This window comes from Amphiura filiformis, chromosome 10 (genome assembly GCF_039555335.1).
Source record: "Amphiura filiformis chromosome 10, Afil_fr2py, whole genome shotgun sequence".
Lineage (NCBI taxonomy): Eukaryota > Metazoa > Echinodermata > Ophiuroidea > Amphilepidida > Amphiuridae > Amphiura > Amphiura filiformis.
In genome coordinates this window covers 7,019,412-7,038,739 of record NC_092637.1, presented here as the reverse complement: position 1 = coordinate 7,038,739, position 19,328 = coordinate 7,019,412, and the positions used below count along the sequence as shown (strand labels likewise).

General features: G+C 37.2%; 1 long non-coding RNA gene across 1 annotated transcript in view; it reads right to left on the bottom strand.

Moving 5' to 3' along the window:
* LOC140162458 (uncharacterized) overlaps positions 1-18,595 on the bottom strand; it is a 347,701-nt gene extending 329,106 nt beyond the window's left edge. The window contains exon 1 of the long non-coding RNA XR_011860292.1: positions 18,516-18,595. This is a non-coding gene — a long non-coding RNA (uncharacterized lncRNA). The remainder of the gene's footprint in view (positions 1-18,515) is intronic.
* Positions 18,596-19,328: the final 733 nt, after the last annotated feature.

The window sequence follows — 19,328 nt, the reverse complement described above, 5'->3', positions numbered from 1 at the left end:
ACCCATTCACCTCATTTTCAAAACTGAAGTAACAAAACCTTGTCTCTAATATAAAGGATAAAAAGGATTTTAGGCGCTAGCGCCCTAAAACCAACCATTTTTCATAATTTTTTAAGCTTTTTCAATTTTTGGGGCCCTTTTTTTTTTGCTATTTCGTTTTTTCGCGCCCTTCGTTTTTGCTGCCCCTGTTTTTGCCGCCTTCTTCTTCCGCCCTTCGTTTTTGCCGCCCCTACATTGACCCTGGGGCTGGCGCCCTCAAAGCCCCCCAAAATACGCGCATGTAAGATAAGATATAATACACAGTTACAAGGTTTTATCATTACACAGTTCAACCAATATCGAAAGGAATGTTATTGTGCTCCAAAACGCAAAACCATGAAATTACACCCCTCCCCTTACAACTGACCTGTGATATCCCATAGGTGGCAAAAGCAGGGGTGGGGGATGTGTCCCCCTACATGTTTCCATGGGGGTTGTCCCTCTAAAAATCCTAATGGAAGAACAAAAATGGCCCTGGTTGAAAAATACTGTTTTGGTCAAAATATGGTAAAACTGCACAATTTGCCCCGTGAAGCACGCATTGGTCAAAAATCACCTTATTTTGGCTAAAATAGTCATAAATTGATAATTTGGCATACAAATAACTCAGTAACATTGGAAAGAATTTACACTCCCCTACTAAATGTGAATGCTTCCGCCGCCACTGGCTATTCCAGTTGCAATCCAAACACCCGCTATAGACGATATAACCTCAATATTCCACATAGTGGTATAGATTTCAAATGAGGTTACTCGAATGGGCGACTCCTTAGAAATTCACACCCCCTGTAGCCTATGGGAGATTAAGGTCATGTCTTCCACAGGGGGTGTATGGATTTCAACTGGAATAGCCCATTCATGGTACAAAAAATACTCCACTTCAATTTATTCTTCTATGCATAACCCAATTTCCTCTGCTGTGCAATTTGATTTTTCTCCAATTTCTCCAAACATTTTCATAATGTCAGGAAAATAAATTGACTTATTCAATCATTTTCCACCATTTTGCTTCCATAAATTGATCAAACTTTATTAAGCAAACCCATCCTTGTGAATTTCATATTATTTTCCCCATAAAACTTTAGTTTAATCTAACAGGGGCAAGCAGCGGGGCTCAGTCTTTATAATTTGAGTGTGGGGACTTGAATACCATTGAGCCCCCACCCCCCCCCAATCCCCCCCCACCTTTCCCCCCCCCCCCCCCCATAATTCCAGGTGAAGTAACAAAAAAGTGTGATCAGATACTGAAAAATGGCAGTTTTGACCCATTTGTGCCAAATTTTCTGACTCTATGGGGGAACGCCTCTCAGGCAACCCCAAAAACAGGCCATCAACAAAATTTGATTTTGCTAGCCCCCCCATGTTGAAAATCTGCAGCCACTAGATCTGAAATTCCCCACATATGAATATTTTGTCCACACAATTCCACCACAATTGCATTTTCTGCATGATTTCTTTGTGAAATTTGTTACTTTATTGCAAAATTTATCTTTTACCTCAACACATTTTTGTTGTTGCAATTATCAGCACAGCTGAATGTGTATCAATTTGGATCAAATCACATCATGTGAACATCCTTTTAATCACTTACTAAGTACCTCAACACATTTTTGTTGTTGCAATTATCAGCACACCTGAATGTGTATCAATTTGAATCAAAGCACATCATGTGAACATCCTTTTAATCACTTACTAAGTACCTCAACACATTTTTGTTGTTGCAATTATCAGCACACCTGAATGTGTATCAATTTGTATCAAAGCACATCATGTGAACATCCTTTTAATCACTCCGGATTTCGAAAACATACTGCACACAATTATATTAAAATGTTCTCAAACAAATCCAAATAAAGGTGATGTTAACATACCTCAATGACGTTTCGTGCTGTAACACAGCACTTTCTCAAATTGAATGACCAGCTTTGACCTTTGGACGTCGGCTGCTTCCTGTTGGTAGCTGACGTATGTGGTGCTGTCAATAACTGATCATAGATGTGCGGAAGGAAGCAGTTCCCACAATCCCTGTTGAGAGTATTTGCCTGGCCCCTCTTCCTTATCCATATTGATTCTTTGATGTGTCTCCTTTTCCTGTTAGTTTCAATGTCTCTTATTTTGGCTTCTTCCCAGCCTATCACATGATTGTCCTCGGCGACATGGTCCGTGAGAGCGGATTTCATAGGGGCGCTGGCGACAGATGTTTTCCTTTGGGCCCTGGTATATGGTTTTTGTGATGCCAGGTCCGATTCAGTTTTATGTTCTTTCATCCTTGTACCGAAAAGTCTGGAAGTCTCTCCGATATAGGATTTGGGGCAACCTAGGCAGGGAATTTCTGATGAATCTATTTGCGGATACAGCACAAATTTGTGGGGATTAAAAATATCATATTTTGACAAATAAAACATAGCTATCCATCCTAATCCTTTTGTCATGGAACTATCTGACAATAATGTATAATTTTAATATCTCTACTTAATAACAAATTATTTAAACCCAATATAAAGTAGTAAAGACAGGGGCGGACTGGCCACTGTGGCGTTGTGGCGATCGCCACATGGGCCGCTTGGTTCTGGGCCGCTCAGGGCCGGTTGCTCAAAAAGAAGAGAAAAAGAAAGAAAAAGGAAAAGAAAGGAGAAGGGGAGAAAAAAGAGAAAGAGAGAAAAGGAAAAAGAAGAGAAAGAAAGGGAAAATAGAAGAAAGGGAAGAGAATGGGGAAGGAGTATCTTAAGACATAGGCCTGAGGCATAGGTCCGAAAGCCAAAGGCGTAAGGCCTAAGACATAGGCCCTAGGGCTTAAGGTATAGGCCCTAACACTAAACTATTATATATAATAGGCCGGCCACTTGTACACCGTCGCGGCATCACCCTGATGGCCTTTTGAATCAATTCTCTAGAAAGTAAACACAGCAAAAGGCCAATAGGCCCTACTCTAGATGCGATAAAGTAAAAGTTTAAAATTTTAAGCCAACAGCAAAATATTGGGCTGGCTGTCCATGGAATATTGGTATTTCATTGCGGCTGCGGAATGAGGCTAGGGCCGGTATGGGCATTTGGTATTAGGCAGACATATAGGAGAAAGAAAGGAAAAGAGAAGAAATGAGGGGATCATTGAGGGGGATGAGTATATAAGGGCCTACAGTGTACCCGCTGTTTGTCTGCATAGTGATAGGGCCTAAGGCCTGTAGAAATAGGGGTTGATAGGCCTACAAGCACTCGACTTTCGAAGTGACGGGGATGTGCGGACATGGGACACCAGTTTGAAACTATACATGCTATAGGGGTCTTTTGGTGAGAGCTTCGACGCCATATAACCAAGGGGGTCATTCAGTAAGGAGGCCTCAAAAGGGGGTTCTTTCAGTGAGACTGGGACAAAACTTGGGTCAAAATATAAATGTTGACATTTTTTTGATAATTGTTTTTCAAAAGTCATCAAAATGGGATTTTTGTTAGAAACAACGGTGAAATACTACCAGAAATTTGTCAAACGTTCTTTACAAAGGGAGGTCTTTTTGTGACAGGAAAAGAAAAAATAGGGGTCATTGAGTGAGGAATTCAGTAATTCAGTAAAATAAAAAAATAAAAAAGTGGTCATTGAGTGAGAGGAGTTGAAAAATGGGGTTAATGTGGGTTGCGGCCGACTGCACACACATCGCTTCACTCATTTTTAGCGAGTGCCCCCCTCCCGGCCTTTGGCCCTTTGGACCACCATCAGCTGTCAAAACTAGCACGATTAGACCATCATTCGAAAACCTCTGGGCTGGGGTGCTCCTTGTAATGCAGGGATTACATTACATAATACTTACAGCCACATTACTCAGTTCATACTCAAACCAATTTCTTTCCCTTTTGATGTTTCAACTCATAGGCGTAAATCCCGGGGGATGGGGGATAAATCCCCCAATATTTTAAAAGGGGGATGGTCCATACAAGCCCCCCATGATCACACCTGTAGGCCTATGTGAGTTTCTGACCAAATCAATCTCATATTTGGCCATTTTAGCCTGAAAAGTGTCAATTTTTTTTCGCGCTTCGCGCGAAATTATTCCACTGCATCATCACCAGTTTAGCTTCAATATGCCAAAAATATTTGTGCGCTTCGCGCGCATTTGTACAATAAACTTATAATGTTGCCAAAAGGTGCTATTTCAAGAATATTTTTCCAACCCCAATGTCAAAAACAAATCTACGCCACTGTGGAGTTAGCTCGCTATGAAATGATCAATGCAATTTTTGCCAAAGTTCACTACCATTCGCTAGATGCTGTGAACTACCAAATCGCAATAAGTTTGCTATTAAACTTTACCCAGCAGTAGGCCTAAACAATTTTTAGCATTTGTCTTTTAATGATTGAATATACTCACGATATGATAACGCAGTTCTGCAAAGATGTAATTCTATGTGTGCAAATGAGTCCAAACATAAAACATGCACACTACTTATAAATTGAATAACTGTTGGTTTGATCTTGATTATTGCAAGTGAGTGACAATGGATAAAGAATATTTCAAGTCTGTACAAATGGAATTTGGCTTCAGAAATTGTTGTCAAATCCGGGCTTCCTGACCCCCTAGAATAGCTAAAACCCTTAGTTGTCCGGGGCTTCGCCCTGGACCCTCACCAGGGGCTTTGCCCTGGACCCTACCAGGGGCCCTTACGCGGGCCCCTGGACCCCATCTTGCTAGTCGCACGCGCCGCCACGCCACTGCGCCTATTTGAGTAATAGGGCCGGTCTTAATAAATTTGCCACGGCCGCCCAAAACCACCAGTCCGCCCCTGAGTAAAGATAAGGAGTAATAACTTAGCCAATACTCAAGATTTTGAATGCTTAGTAGACTTGTTTAAAGTCTTTGAATGTTGTGATTGCAGGTGTAAAAATACATGCAACATTTTTAATCATGATTTCCATAAATTGGCCAAATATTGCAATTAGACTTTAATTGCCAGTTAGTTTTAATTAAAGAATTGAGCTGTTTTATTTGGTGAAACATGATAATATTTCTATGTTATCCAAAGCAATCAGTGCTGTATATATATAATAGTAGGCCTACTTATAGATAGCACATTGTGTAATATTGCTATCAGCAGTAGATAGCACATTATGTAATATTGCTATCAGCAGTAGATAGCACATTTGTATTTTTTTCCTATCAGCAGTAGATAGTACATTGTGTATTATTGCCATCATCAGTAGATAGCGCACTATAACATTACAATCAGCAGTAGACAGCACATTGTGTAATATTGCTATCATCAGTAGATAGCAATTATTGTGTAACATAGTTATCAGCAGTAGATAGCATAATGTAGGCCTAATACCAATATCAGCAGTACACAGTCATGTGTCTGCTATCAGCAATAGATAGCACAATCCATCATGTCATTTCAGAGGACCTCATACATGTAGTTCCATCTTAAAACAATATTTGAATACAAATATGTTATAAAATGGTGCACTTTTTTCAAACACATTAAAGGAAATCTGTACCATAAACTAATCAATGGCTAATTAAACATACCAGACGGTCTATATGAAATTCGGAATATTCCTAACAAAGAAAAAGCACTTTTAATCCTTCGTTTCTGCGATTCATGGAAGCTGCCATGATAGCTTCTTGCGAGTCCTTTCTGCCACAAGCGGTGAGTGTAACCTTTCACACAGACCCGCGGCGGCGTAGTATTGCTATGGCATTCATGATTTCACAGCTTAATTTTGGTTTTAGTGCTGTTTTTACTTTTCGTTCTCAAAAGACATTGTTGATCATAAATATTACTTAAAATACATTTTTTATGTTCTTCTGTAGTTTTATGGGTACAAATTGTCGCGTTTTCTTTTGAACGAATGTTGAATCTGAACTTTGGTAGTATTCGCCCGTGTCACCAAAGTTCACGAGGATGAGGCTCATGGCACAGATTTTCGCTGGTTTCAAAATCGGGTACCGTTACAGCGTAATAAAATACATCGGGTATCAATATGGCCGCCACCATGGATTACAAACATTGTCGTAAGGAATTAAGAATTTCTCCTTTATTTGGACGTATATAAGCTTGGGACTTTTACTGTTTGTTGTTTTTATTATTACTGCAACTATATAGCCATTGATTAGTTTATGGTACAGATTTCCTTTAAGCACCATTTCATATTAGTGTAATAGTGCAATGTGTAATATCATTTTAGAGCACCCCCGGGAGAGGACCTCAGACATATAGTTCCATCTCAATACATTTGAATACAAATATGTTTTAAAATGATGCACTTTTTTCAAACACATTCAGTACCGGTTCATATTATAGTACAAATTTTCAGTGTGTACGGAATAAAGTGCATGCCAGTTTCAATCTAATCTGAGTTATTGGCATTAATGGGGTTTGAATCTGAAACTTATTGACGCACTCATTCTTATCCTGTATTCTGTAAGGTAACATTAAACACACCTTTTACATAAAAACATCACATTCAACATGATAGAATAGGACACCTAACCCTCTCCACGCAGGTGTCGACTGCAGACAACAAAGTTCCAACTTTTCGTAAAAAATTAGAAATTTCAGAATTGTACATTTTCATGACCATATTTGGAATCAGCATGAAAAATGCATTAAAATGAGTACAAACAAGCCTAGTATTGGTTCAGTGGTTCTTGAGATAGCTCTTGAAATTTTGAGAAAATATCTAAAAACTTGGACTTGTTAGTACTTCTATATGCACTATACAGTAATAGATTTGCCAAATGTGCTAAACATCAAGTGACTAAAATCAGACATTTCCTGAGCTAGGTTCATTTCCTTTCTATCATGTTCAATGTTCAAATGGGATTTGCAGCATTCAATAAAAAGCTTCAACTCAACTTTCACGCATCTAGAAAATTTAAGCATACAAAAGTCGTCACTCTACACAGTCTTTTAAGGCAATCTGGAAGTGCACAAAATAGGCAACTTTCTGGAAAAAAAAACTCTTCATGTACTTTCACTTAAAGTTCGAACATTGTCATTTTCTTAATTTTCCTACTGAATTCTGGGTAAAACCTCCAGAAGTGGCAAAACAAGCAGTGCATGATGGGTAAAATCTCTACAAATAGGGATATTCCAGAAAAGGAAATCATACCAAACTTAGATAGTGAGAACCAATCAGAGCAAGCGTTAGAAAAAAGGGGAACCATGCATTGTGTATACATGCACCGGGTGCATACCACTTGCAATGTTTTCAGATGCATTAATTTTTCCTGCGGATTAACATATTTATATTTGCTTGTATTTAGCAACACTTTAGTGACTATTTTGTTATAAAAACACCAAAAATCATGGAATTTTTTCTTGTGTATATGAAATAGGTTAATAAATGTGTATCACTTCTTGTTCGATTCGGGCTCATGCATTATACACATCAACATCTCAGTATACATACATGCATTATTTTCTACAATTTCACTCCCAATAAGTGATATGCATTTAGGATATGAAATAAAAACCTCTCCTACAGGTCCGACCCACCGAGATTTTAATATAAAATTGGATCGGTTGAGCCCATATTTATTGGTCGAGCTATGAGTTTTAAAATATTGGACGAGACGTAGTCGAGTCCAATATTTTACAACTCATAGCGAGACCAATAAATATTGGGCGTAAAGCATCCAATTTTATCATTATTATGTTTTGGATCCAATATTATCACAACTTGGATCCATCAAAACATAATAATGATATAAAATTGGATTGATTGAGCCCATATTTATTGGTCGAGCTATGAGTTTTAAAATATTGGACGAGACATATTTAAAATTCATAGCGAGACCAATTAATATTGCACGTAAAGCATCAAATATTGTCATTATTACGTTCTGGATCCAATGTAAAAAGCCGATTTTCATGGCCAGCCTCTTCTAGAAAAAATGTGAAAAAGCCTGTATGCACACAGAACATGATATTTTCTCTTTTGCCTTAAAGAAATGTCTTGGTCATGGAACAGGTCGTTTACATGCCTTAAACGTGACATTGACGAATTGTAAAAGGAAAATATTGAATTCCACAGGGGCCCCTCAGAAAATCAAAATGTACAATCTTCAAGGTCGGTGTGGTGTTGTGAAACTGCTTGATTTCACAATTTATATGTGACACAATCTGGTCCTTGGGGGCCAAAGGCAGCAAATTTGAAATTGAGATAAAGGCAAAAATGTGGAGTAAAAAAACAACAAAATACATAAGAAAATAGACATCACAAAACTTCAGAACTTTAGAACCAAGTATGCTAGACCTTTGGTGTTTTCAGTAAATGATAGTCAAATGTGTGGATAATAGTTATAGTAACTCAATTTTCAAAAATGCCTCCTTTGGCCTCATGGAGCAGATCATGTCACATAGCAAGTTTCATGAGACCACACTTGTGAATAAGGTTATTCGAGTTGAATTCATACATCCCCATAGGAAGTCATGGCCCTAATCTTCCATACAGGGAGTGTGAATTTTAAATGGGGTTACCTGAATGGTAAATTCAGGTAACCCAACTAGCCGCACAGAATCCCATGCACCACATGTGCCATTCAGTTGAAATCCATACACTACTTAATGGGAGACTGGTGGTCTTCCTGTGAATTTCAATTGGGAACGTGGCATGCATGTCCAAATTTTCTACCAAATTTGGTTTTTTTTTGTTGCAACTTTGTAGCATTATTGTAAGAGTTTCCATCGATAACTTTTTCCATCGGTAAAAACTTTCAAAATTTAGTTCTTGAAAACATACGAGAAAAGCAAAATCTCCCAATGTGTAATGAATAAGCTTAATACATTTTTAGTAAGTTTAATGATATTTGTCTGAAAAGTTCCTATCTGTTAGCATTGCATCACTTGGTGGTCTTGTTATGGCGGTGCCCATGGGTCATGTGGGGATTAAATTAAGTGCCTTTTTATTAAATAGCGTAGGGTGACTGACAACATGGACTATAATAGGAATCAACTTGTAGTAAACAATAAAAAAGTGCACAGGAACAAGTGGTAAAAATCACTTCGCACATATGCAGACAAACTAAACCAGACAAGAACTGACAACAACAAATGTGGGCTTATAAGTAAGAAACGTTTGACGGCCAAAATTACCAATTCCACAACCCACAGAAGTTAAAACCTGCAAAAAGAGTTGTTGACCTTGAGGGGTTCACACTGGGTCTGTGCAACATTGATTGATAGCATGACACTCTGCAAAGATTTATTTGTAATGTTCGGATAATAGATATAAATAATGATCTGTAATTGCTATCTGCAGTATATGTTGTAATATTGCTATCATCATTAGATAACACATTGTAATATTGCTATCAGCAGTAGATAGCACATTGTGTAATATTGCTATCAGCAGTAGATAGCACATTGTGTAATATTGCTATCATCAGTAGATAACACATTGTGTAATATTGCTATCAGCAGTAGATAGCACATTGTGTAATATTGCTATCAGCAGTAGATAGCACATGGTGTAATATTGCTATCAGCAGTAAATAACACATTGTGTAATATTGCTATCAGCAGTAGATAGCACATGGTGTAATATTGCTATCAGCAGTATATAGTACATTGTGTAATATTGCTATCAGCAGTAGATAGCACATGGTGTAATATTGCTATCAGCAGTAGATAGCACATTGTGTAATATTACTATCAGCAGTAGATAGCACATTGTATAATATTGCTATCATCAGTAGATAGCACATTGTATAATATTGCTATCAGCAGTAGATAGCACATTGTGTAATATTGCTATCAGCAGTAGATAACACATTGTGTAATATTGCTATCAGCAGTAGATAACACATTGTGTAATATTGCTATCAGCAGTAGATAGCACATTGTGTAATATTGCTATCAGCAGTAGATAACATATTGTATAATATTGCTATCAGCAGTAGATAGCACATTGTGTAATATTGCTATCAGAAGTAGATAACACATTGTGTAATATTGCTATCAGCAGTAGATAACACATTGTGTAATATTGCTATCAGCAGTAGATAGCACATTGTGTAATATTGCTATCAGCAGTAGATAGCACATTGTGTAATATTGCTATCAGCAGTAGATAGCACATTGTGTAATATTGCTATCAGCAGTAGATAACACAATGTGTAATATTGCTATCAGAAGTAGATAACACATTGTGTAATATTACTATCAGCAGCAGATAACACATTGTGTAATATAGCTACCAGCAGTAGATAGCACATTGTATAATATTGCTATCAGCAGTAGATAACACACTGTGTAATATTGCTATCAGCAGTAGATAGCACATTGTGTAATATTGCTATCAGCAGTAGTTCACACTGGGTCTGTGCAACATTGATTGATAGCATGACACTCTGCAAAGATTTATTTGTAATGTTCGGATAATAGATATAAATAATGATCTGTAATTGCTATCTGCAGTATATGTTGTAATATTGCTATCATCATTAGATAACACATTGTAATATTGCTATCAGCAGTAGATAGCACATTGTGTAATATTGCTATCAGCAGTAGATAGCACATTGTGTAATATTGCTATCAGCGGTAGATAACACATTGTGTAATATTGCTATCAGCAGTAGATAGCACATTGTGTAATATTGCTATCAGCAGTAGATAGCACATTGTGTAATATTGCTCTCATCAGTAGATAACACATTGTATAATATTGCTATCAGCAGTAGATAGCATATTGTGTAATATTGCTATCAGCGGTAGATAACACATTGTGTAATATTGCTATCAGCAGTAGATAGCACATTGTGTAATATTGCTATCAGCAGTAGATAGCACATTGTGTAATATTGCTGTCATCAGTAGATAACACATTGTGTAATATTGCTATCAACAGTAGATAGCATATTGTGTAATATTGCTATCAGCAGTAGATAACACATTGTGTAATATTGCTGCCATCAGTAGATAGCACATTGTATAATACTGCTATCAGCAGTAGATAGCACATTGTGTAATATTGCTATCAGCAGTAGATAGCACATTGTGTAATATTGCTATCAGCGGTAGATAACACATTGTGTAATATTGCTATCAGCGGTAGATATAACATTGTGTAATATTGCTGTCATCAGTAGATAACACATTGTATAATATTGCTATCAGCAGTAGATAGCACATTGTGTAATATTGCTGTCAGTAGTAGATAGTACACTGTGTGATATTGCTATCAGCAGTAGATAGCACATTGTAATATTGCTATCAGCAGTAGATAGCACAATGTGTAATGTTTCTGACCATGGCCTACCAATTCTAGAATAACCCATGTCAATCAGCTGATTCATTCAAGAGATACAGACAAAAACAGAGATACGGAAGCATAGATGGACATTGCAAAAACAGTGTGCCTCTAGGCAGAGACATAACAATTGTAGGACAATGTCAACATATTGTCTTATCCTTGCCATTTATTCTAAATGGGCTATTCCAGTTGAAATTCATACACCCCTATTGAAGACATAACCTTAATCTTCCACACCCAGTGTGAATTCCAAATAAGGTTACCTGAATGTGTGACTCAACTTGAAATCTACACCCCCTGTGTAGGATATTAAGGTCATATCTTCCACAGGGGGTGTAGGGATTTCAACTGGAATAGTCCATTTCTTCAAAATCACATCATTTTACTAAGCCATCAATGGGTCAAACTGTGGCTCCATTTGAAATCTACACCCCCTGTGTAGGATATTAAGGTCATATCTTCCACAGGGGGTGTATGGATTTTAACTGGGATAGTCCATTTCTTCATATCACCTCATTTTACTAAACCATCAATGGGTCAAACTGTAGCTCCATTTGAAATCTACACCCCCTGTGTGGGATATTAAGGTCATATCTTCCACAGGGCGTGTATGGATTTTAACTGGGATAGACCATTTCTTCAAATCACCTCATTTGTGATGCGATCCAACAAAATCAGCCGGAACTCGGAAATATTGATTTTGAGATATAGCCAAAACAAAGGCAATATTTCCCTTTGTTTCCTGCTGTTTTGGAAACTCTTCAATTGCTCATATCTTTGGAACTGGTTGTTCAATTTCAATGGAGTTTTCTGCAAAATGCAGCTTTGCAAATGCTATTAACTATCCTATGAGAAACTGAAAATTTAATATTTCCGAGTTCCGACTGATTTTGCATGATCGCATCACATTTTACTCAACCATCAATGGGTCAAACTGATAATGATAGAAATATGACCAGAAATAACTTATATAACAATACAGCAGGTGTACTGTTAATCAAAATGGATTTTTGATGAAATGATGATGATCTTATTGGATTAGTTTTGTCATATTTTGACATGAGTATAGGCCACGTGGATTTTGTCCTCAATATCAAGCTAAATGAGTCGTTTGTTGCTAATGGGCTACCGTAAAACCCCTTCTACAAGCATTTAGAGTGGTTTTGATGAAAGCTAAATTAATCTAGACGCCATCCATCAGAAAACTTATAATATCTTTGAGTATGAGCAAATTAATTACCGATACAAGCATATACAAACAAGTGTTATTTGCAAGACCAATCTATTGTATTGGCATATTTACGGCTGTCTCGTATTAATTTAGCTATCATCAAAAAAACACTATATGCTTGTAGACGAGGTTTTACGGTATTCTATTTAAAATCCACACTTACCCCTGTGGAAGATTTTGGAAATATCTTCCACAGGGGGAATAGGAATTTCAAATGGAATGAACACATTATGCAGCTCCATTTGAATTTCATACACCTTCTGAGAAAGATTCAACCTGAATCTTCCACAGTGAGAGGGTGAGTTTTAAATAGAGTATAGGCCACGTGGATTTTGTCCTCAATATCAAGCTAAATGAGTCGTTTGTTGCCAATGTTTGTGGCTCCTGAACATGTTTAAAACAAAATTACCAACAGGTTACATAGGAGATTTTGCTTAAAACATGTTCAGGGGCCAATGACACATAGGAGGTTTTTCCTGCCCAATGACGTAATATCGATTTTGTGATACAGCCAGTAATAGTATTCAACAACATTTGCATTTTATTGTTCTGTACAACAACAGAAAAATGACCAGATCTCTGGCACCATAAGGGAACAAACCAAAAGATCGATGACGTCCTATAAACAAAGTTTCGTTTAGGGGGAGGGGGTAAAAATACTCGATTACGGTCTGAAGAATGTGTCATTATTATTATTATGTCAAAATTTTCAACATTTCATTATTACGTTTCTGGCAGGGAGGGAGGGGGTCGGCTGAAAAACGATACTAGTTACGTTTAGGATAGGACGTCATCGATCTTTTGGTTTGTTCATTAAGTCAAATTGTGATAAAGTATTCATCACAGACAATTAAAGCTCTGCTAATGGCACATAAATCCATGCTTATAATTATACGGCCTGAACATATTTTCCTAGTTCTTCAACAACTCTCATCAAATCCAGGCCACGCACACAGAATATTCTGTTACTCCCCGACATAAGCATCACAAATGCAGGTGTGTATTAAACACAATAACAAATTCAAACAAATCCCCTAATATAACACTTATTAATTATTCATTATACGCCTTTTGCAAACTGGAAGGCATAATATGGAAAATTGTAATTGTATCATAACCCTTTGTCAAGGAAACAAACAGGTAGGTCTATAATATATTAATATTAATCAAAATCAAGAATAATTTAAAACAATTCCTCCTACTCACACATTACATTTGATTCAGGCTTGTATTATAATTATACGCTAGTGAAGTAACGTAATAAATCGGATCAACTACCATAGCAATAGGTGAAAACAATTTTGAATATATCGCCCTGCACTACAAGCAGGTGTTATTTCATTCAGTAATGTTTAGTAGGCCTGTTATCGACTGTCGTATGTGTCGTATTGTCGTCGATATAACCCTAAATCTGACATGTCAAAATAAATTGTCCTGCTTCGACACTTTACGACACATATCAAAAAGAAAAAAAATTAAATTTACATGCTATTTTGTTTCGAATAAGCTTACCGTACGATCATGTTTTCATCGGAAAGTCAAAAATTACCTCCCGAAGTTGATCCGACCCCGGAAGTAGAACAAACCAGTAAGTATGTTTACACCGGAAGTCGGCAATCATAACCCAAATCCGTGTGATTTTAAGCTTATCTATCGACTTTTTTCAGCATTTCTAAATCTCATTACAAGTTTCGACACGACGACATGTGTCAATTGTCGTATTTTTTCCCCCGATGAAGTGTTGAATTCGAAATCATGTATCGATAACAAGCCTAATGTTTAGGCAACAGAACACATGCACTACCAAGAACTGACATCTCATGACACTGAAAAATACCAGGCGGCGGATGACATGATCGAGCCGGCAACTCGTGAAACCGCCCGGCCGTATGGCATTTTCCATATACTTGTTTTGTGGGGTTCATTATCGAACCCCAACAGTTTTAGCTTGTATTTATATTATTTATTAACATAGGCCTATTTGTTTGTGATATTTCAAGCGTTTTAAAATTTCAAAATAATCCCATTCAGTTACACGGTTGACAATGAAAATTTACTGAATTTAGGGACTGCACATCATACACCACCTGAAAAATACCTTGGTTAGCACCATAAGAACAAGATTGTCAGATTCTGATCCTTTAAATTTTTTGAGGAGTGCAATTATATGTAACCAAGACTCCTGCTAGGAATTCAAGATAGGCAATTCTCCCTTTATTGGTTTGCGACAGCCCTTAGGCAAAATGGTCCAGAATGACGTCCAATGAAGGGGCAACACACATACAAATATATGTGTTTGCTTTGTATTACATTTATGGCATTACTGGTATCATGTTGCAATATTTGGTCATTTCACAGAGATGCAGTAGTGTAGCCAGGACTTGTCACGGGGAGGGGAAATGGGGAGGGGTAATAGGGTGTGGGGGGGGGGGGCAATACACTTACTTAATACTCTACATGCTAGCAAATAGGCTTCAACATAATAAAGAAGTCCAAGTTTTGAGATATTTTCTCAAAATATCAAGAGCCATCTCGAAAACCACTGAACCAATAATCGGCTTGTCTGTACTCATTTTAATGCATTTTTCATGCAGATTCCAAATATGGTCATGAAAATTTACAATTCTGAAATGTTTGAATTAAAAAAAAAAATTAATTTGTCGTTTGCAGTTGACACCCGCATGGAGAGAATTAAAGGGGAGCAACATTTGACAGTGAGTCAGTTCTAAATTATGTTGAACTGCATGACAGTGTACTTTTTTGCATCATTTAATCTTAATTGTTGGTCGTGTCATTTTTGTAGGTTTTATACTTCTATGGACTCTGGTGTTGGTCATTTTTGACTATTGAACTTTTTTGGCCATTCAACTTGACCTATACCTCTGCTCCTATATTTTGTCTGTGTTTGTCCACATCAAGTATACCTTGCTCCTCCTTTTCCCTTGTTTGTATTGGGCTATTCCATTTAAAATCCACACTACCCCTTTGGAAGATTTTGGAAATATATTCCACAGGGGGAATTTGAATTTCAAATAGGATGAATACATTAGCAGCTCCATTTGAGTTTCATACACCCTCTGAGAAAGATTCAACCTGAATCTTCCACTGAGGGAGGATGTGTTTAAAAAGGAGCTGCTAATGTGTTCATTCCATTTGAAATTCATACTCCCCCTGCTGAAGATATTTCCAAAATCTTCCAAAGGGGTAGTGTGGATTTAAATGGAATAACCCATTTGCAAGGTATCCTCTTGTATCATTTTCTTGGTCTATGGAATTTAATACCACTGTGCCCACCCACATGTACATTTGTTGTTTCTTGTTCCCCTACATTTTGAGGGATCTGTGACACAAAGACATAACTCCATTTTTGCGAAAATGAGATTTTGATATCAAGTACTTTCCAATAAACACATAGATATAACTCCATTTAGCACCCCATTGAAATCGATGGCCAGTGAAACATAGACTTAACTACATAAGTAGACCATTATTTTTAAACTCATTTTTCTCAAAATGGCCAAAATGGAGTTACGTCTTTGTACCACTGATCCCTCAATTTGTCTGGTTGTTTTTTTTCACATGAAGTTTGTATACCTTGCTCCTTCTTTGTTTCCATTTTTTAGGTATCCTCTTGTGTCATTTATTGATCCATGATTTTTTTTATGGTCCTTGTCTGCTGTACCACTTCATGTAATCAAAATATTGTTATTCAAAAAAATTGGCAAGTATGTGTTTAATTTGTGCAAAAAAGCATAAAATCAAGTCCCTGCACAGGCGGGCATATCCCCTGTACATAAAATCTGATTAAGTTGGGCAAAAATACAAAAATTAAATTTTGCTATGTTATACGAAAATCTACAAGAACACATCCACACAAAATCTCTTAGGGAAAGAGTGCAGGTAAAATAGGAATAGCATTATTAGCGAGATACTGAACTCCTCCTCAAGGTAACCCAGTTTTATCATTACACCAGTATTAGCCGACTTATATCACAAAATATGTTGAACATATTAAAATTGCCACTAGATACAAGTCAGTTTAAAAGACTCATGCATCATGTACTGATAATAAAGAACATACTGTAGCATGTGTAAATTCAATTACAGACTCTAGATCTAAAAGGGAGCTAAGTCACATTTAGTGCATTTTGAGAAAAATGACAAAAATGTGTTTTTCATGATGAAATGACATGTGGAAGCATGATTATTTATTGTATTATTTAAGAAAGGTTTTGTTATCATTTTAACATGTATCCTCTGTGATTCTCGCATTTGGTGTTTGATGTCTCACAGAGAGGCTGCCCGGCTAGGACCTGATAATACCATTTTTATTTAGTCTGTTATAAGAAGGAGGTCACATCTAGGACTTGATAATACCAATTTTATTTACAGATTAAAAGTATTATTTGAGACCCAGCCTGTGTCTCTATCGTCTGATATAACACATGATATAGCATTACTTTAAGTGCAATAGTTCCTTCACAAAAGTCTCTTTTAACTGTGTGCTAGCCATAGACTTCAACATGAAAAGTCCTTCTCAAAATATCAAGAGCTATCTTAAAGGAGGATTTCGTGATCCTAGCATCCTCTTTTTATGACATTTTTCAGTACATATCCACGAAAAAAGCCGATTCCCAAAATTTCAGTTGATTCCGATTTTTGCGTTTGCGAGTTATGCATGATTATGTGTATTACACTGCTCCATAGACAATGCGTTGTAATTTCGTTCTGGTGCACCAGAACGAAATTCAAATTTCACGATATCTTTGCAAAACGAATTAATCTGCAAGAAATATTTTGTACATAAACATTATGTAGCCAGAGGTTTCCAGTGATATAAAAATCTCAACTTTTTTTGAGAAAAAGTCGGGGATGAGGCTGTGGATCACGAAATGCCCCTTTAAGAACCACTGAACCAATACTAGGGTTGTTTGTACTCAGTTTACTGCATTTTTTATGCTGATTCCAAATATGGTCATGTCAATTAAAAATTCTGAACTTTTTGAATCTTTTTGAAAATTGAAACTTGTCGTCTGCAATCGACACCTGCGTAGAGAGTTAAAATAGTTTTTGTGTGCAGTTAATTAAGAGATGGATTCTTTTCTGCACGTGAATCAATTTGATACAATTGCCAGAATGACAGGACTGAACACTGTTGTTATCAGCCTAAGCTTCATTATTAGTATATACCTCTAAAACCAAAATCCGCAATCTCAAATAAACCTGCTGTATTGTCATGTACTTCAGTGCCAGAAGTGGGTAAGTGCAATAGTTGCCTGGTGACCATTTGGCAATTTACACACAGTATATTGTATTCATCTACACATGGCTGCTACACATGACAGCTACACATGGCAGCTATTGCACTTACCCACTTCTTGCACTGAGCAGTTGACTTGTAAACCTATTAGACAATAATAATTGCATGCTATCTGTTTTGAGGTCATTGCATGAAATCGGAGGGGCTTGTTTTGGGCAGAGATAATTTCAAATACTGAGGTCCAACACAAAACCTGACGCAATGACCGTAAAACAGATGGTGCTAAGTTATAATCGTCATAGGCCAATCAAATTAAGAAAAACAAGGGGTTAACCCACCACTAATTGCAACAGTTAGGGATTCAATCATGTTTCGCCGTTGTTCATCACTGATTAACAACGATGCATCTGAGTCGTCTGCATGCATTATTTCACGAGAGCAGCTTTAGCTGCCCGAGGAAGAGTATACAAAGTCGTTAAATCTGATTTATGGGGGATGTGTTGAATCCCTGCACAGTGGCGTAGCTTCATAGGGGCACGGGGGCCCCAAATCTATCTGAAATTTTAAAAATCCCATAGGAAAATGGCCGAAAAACAGCTTGTGCCCCCCCCCCCCCAATCAGACCCAGTGCCCCCAATCAGATCTGGTGCCCCCCCAATCGGATGACCCACGCTACGCCACTGTCCCTGCACCCTCCTGGCTATGGGCCTGACCTCTTCAAGTTCAATGAAACTTACCATATAAATGAGCAAACTGGTTCATCAGTCCTGTCAACTATTCTTGAACTCATCATTAGGAGATACAACATCTGAAATATACAATACATGTAGACAAAAGATCAGCTATATGATATCAAACCTCGCTAAGCATAATGTGACCCATTTCAACGAAACCTGGAACATATCTGCAGACCTCCTAATGAAAACTAGAGCGATAATCGCACCATAGCTGCACCATGTGGCTTCGGCAGTATATTGTGGATACCTGTCATCATTGCATTTAAATTTCAGCTCAATTGAAGCATTTTGAAAACTTGACATTTGACCCCTTTATTGCCCCTTAATGACCTTAAATGAATTTTAAAATATTATAAACATGTTTAGAATGTCATAAGGATCATTGCGTTTAAATTTCAGTTCAATCGGAGCATTTTGGAAAACTTGACCTTTGACCCCTTATGACCCCTTAATGACCTTAAATAATTTTTTTTAATGTTTTAAACATGTTTAGAATGTCATAAGGATCATTGCATTTAATTTTGAGCTCAATCGGAGCATTTTCGGTTAAAATGACCTTTTTTGACCCCTGTGACCCCAGGATGACCTCTGACGTTTGGAAATATTTTTATTATATTCTTTATGTTTTCCTCTTTCATATGACACCACTCATGGGGTCATACCTTCGTGGCATTTAGAGATATGTCCATTTCAGACCAAATGGTTAGTCAGTTAGTAAGCTAGTAAGCTAGCAAGTAAGCTAGTAACATTCACTCATATAGGCTGATACCATTTCATGGTTCAGCAAAAAGCCTCTACAACTTTATACCAATC